Source organism: Papaver somniferum, chromosome 11, assembly GCF_003573695.1.
Source record: "Papaver somniferum cultivar HN1 chromosome 11, ASM357369v1, whole genome shotgun sequence".
Classification (NCBI taxonomy): domain Eukaryota; kingdom Viridiplantae; phylum Streptophyta; class Magnoliopsida; order Ranunculales; family Papaveraceae; genus Papaver; species Papaver somniferum.
Window position 1 is genome coordinate 24,427,344 of NC_039368.1, and position 3,471 is coordinate 24,430,814.

General features: G+C 38.1%; 1 pseudogene; it reads right to left on the reverse strand.

The window, feature by feature from the left end:
* Positions 1 to 1,929: 1,929 nt before the first annotated feature.
* On the reverse strand, positions 1,930 to 2,029 carry LOC113325505 (annotated as a pseudogene).
* Between the last annotated feature and the right edge of the window lie 1,442 nt (positions 2,030 to 3,471).

Genomic DNA, 3,471 nt, shown 5'->3' on the forward strand with positions numbered 1-3,471 from the left:
GCTTCGGATTTACACTTATTATTTTGAGAATCTACTTGTTGCAATAGTTTAGAATCAAATTGAACGAAAAAATTGCATGAATATAAGTATTGGATTAAATCACTTTGAATTTGGAATCTAGTGGAATCTTAGCCTCAGTGCTCTTTTAATATTGATATCAACTTTGATTGAGTTTGCTATAATTTTTAGTGAGTTTTCTATTTTAATATTAGAATTTAAGTCTAATTAATATCCTTTACAAGTCTGAGAATCGAACCACTTTTACCACTATCTACAAATCACATCAATTTTTGGCGCCGCCGACGCGGACTTGTTTTTATGGTTTTAGATTTATTTTTATTTATTTATTTATTTTTTATTATTATTATTTTTGTCCTTTTTTATGTTTTTGGGTATTTATCTTGTGTCTACAGATTCTGGATCATAAAGAAAATTGAGCCAAAGAGTTTGGTGATTTCATAAAGACTTGGAGCTAAAGATTAAAGCAAAAAGAACATAAAAGAATACAATTTTATTTTAGATAATTTTAGTTTAGGGTTTGTTTATTTTCTTTTAGAAAAAAAATAAAAAATTGTATTAGGGTATATTATTTTTGTAATTTTTCTTTATTTTTTTTTGGACTTTTGGACTTTTGGACTTTGGGACATTATTTTTTTATTACCCTACGGAAGGGTACTTTAAATATAAACTGTTTGCAAAGAAGGATGACAATTACGATATTGTCTCTGCACCTTGGGTTCATACACTAGACATCGGAGTCAGTGGCCCGAGTCGACTACAACCGATTCATCCCCCGTCTGGAACGGGAGGTAAGATTCTAAACACTCGCGAATCCCCTGTCAGCGAGTTACTGGACTCCTTCGTATGCATATATGTTGAGGACTGAATACGAACATTTATTTTTCTAGTAAAGGGCAAGGCCTGGCCATACAAGATAAGGGTTCGGATTTCATCACCGTTCTCTTCTTGCCCGCTTTAGGAACACGTAACCTACGCGAACCTAAGCCTAAAATTTTGACTAGAACGAGACCGATAGGGTAACGAGCTTAACAGGAAAGTCATTCGAAAAATATTGGTTACTCTTTTAAGCATACTTCGAAGTTCTTGACGGTTTCTGTAAGTTGAATGCGTGACTGCGCCGCCTTGTAATACCGGTGAGGCCTTGGGTATCAAAGCTCCACCGAGCTTCCCTCGCCTCTATTCAACTTACGTTAACTCGGATTGATTCCAGAGGGGTTTGCTTAAATTGTAACGAATTCCCGTTCGAAGGATTAGAAGCTGGTCTAGAAACAATCTAAGTGGAGCCATCATGCTTTTTTTTGCTAGAAATCAATAGGTTTGATTTGGTTGAGTCGGCCTTGATCTGTGTTTGCTTACCCTTCCAATTTAGAAAATTCTATTGTATGCCTGAACGTAAAAGAGACGCACTAGGTAGATTTGTTAAAGAGAAACCTAGTAGTTCGAAGCGTCTCGATTACCTTAATCTAGAGTCCGACTTTTGAAGAGTCTGTTTTTGAACGTCCTTTGACTGAGGGAGAATCCATGTTGCTCCGATAGCGCCAGAAATGGCAACTTTGAAAGCTTTGTTGAATCCAACTAGGACTACTCGTCCTTCGTGTATTAAGTTAGCTGAAACGGAGGCACCCTATGAACTGAAACCTGGGACCTTACAGATGCTCCCAATCTTTTTAGGGAAAGAAAATGAAAACCCTTATTACCATGTTAGGGATTTTGAGGAAATTTGTAGTACTCTAAGAATTAGAGGCTTAGATGATGATGCTTTGAAACTTAGGTTATTCCCATTTTCCCTGAAAGATAAGGCCAAGTCGTGGCTGTATAGTTTGGACTCCGAGTCAATTGAGACATATGAACAACTTACATCTGCCTTTTTCAATAAGTTTTTCCCTAGGCACAAAACATCGTCTATTAGGACGCAAATATGCACATTTTCACAACAAGAGGGAGAATCTTTATATAGGTATTTGGAAAGGTTCAATGATTTATTATCCCAGTGTCCTCATCATGGTTTAGAAAAGGTTAGGCTAGTTCAGATCCTTTATGAGGGTTTAGATTATTCCACAACGACCATGGTTGAGTCTCTATGCACTGGTGGATTTGAAAACCAAACTGTTGATGCGGCGATGGAATTTTTTAATGAAATCGCCGAAAAACCCAGCAATGGGAAAATAGTAGGGCACCCCAGAAAACAATTTTTTAAGTAGAGGAAACGTTAATAGGGTAGAAGGAGGCTATGAATCAGATGCCAAAATTGCTGTATAGCAAAAAGGTTAGAAGCCTTAGAAGTGGGCCAGACTAGTGGTAGAGTGGAGCCTTTTTGGGAAGGCCAGAATATTGAAGAGCAGCCAATGCTCTTTATAATAACACTAGATTTGATAACCGTCAAAAGATTGACCCATATTCAGAAACCTATAATCCTGGTTGGAGAAACCATCCGAACCTTTCGTGGTCTAAGGGCCAAAGTCAAGGTCAGTTTAGTAATTCTAATGCTCCCCCAGGTTTTGGCTATACTAAGAATCCTTCAGGACTAGCTCAGTTTCAGAATCAGTCAGATAAGAAAATCCTAAGTTTAGAGGAATCTCTCGCCTTGTTAACTCAGCAAACTGCAAAATTTCAGTTATCCGTAGAACAGAGTCTACAAGCTAGTAACAGGATAGGACAAGAAAATAGTCATATTTCCGAGTTAAAAACCCAGGTTGGTCTGATAAGTGATTCTTTGAGAGAAAAAGGTAAGTTTCCTAGTCAAACACAACCCAACCCTAGAGGAGTTCATGAATTAGGTGCAAAACCATCGAATCAATTGAATGTGTTAGAACCCTTAGAAGTGGTAGAGTTGTAGACAATAAGGTAACCATGCCCGATAGTGAACATACTGTAGTTCACCCCTCAGGATCTCACCTCTCAGGACCAGTAGCTGAAGAGACTGATAAAGTTTCTGATGATGTGAATTCGGTTCCTGAAAGGTCTGATTTTATGCCTAGAGCCCATTTCCTCAGCTATTAGTACCAACAAAGAAGGAATCGAACTTTAATGACATAGTGGAGGTTTTTAAGCAAGTTACCATAAACCTTCCCTTATTAGATGCAATTAGGCAAATTCCTGCTTATGCCAAGTTCCTTAAGGATATGTGTGCGAAAGCGAAAACTTAGCGTCCATAAGAAAGCCTTTTTAGCTAGTCACGTAAGTTCAATCATTCAGAACACCACAACTCCAAAGTACAAAGACCCAGGTTCTCCTACCATTGCTTGCACAATAGGTAACTTCCGGGTAGAAAAAGCTTTACTTGACTTAGGAGCCAGTGTGAACTTACTGCCATTCCATGTATACTTACAGCTAGGACTTGGTGAAATGAAACCTACTCAGATGACACTGCAGTTAGCTGATAGGTCTGTTAAAATCCCTCGAGGTGTTATCGAGGATGTTCTTATTGAGGTCGACAAGTTTATTTATCCA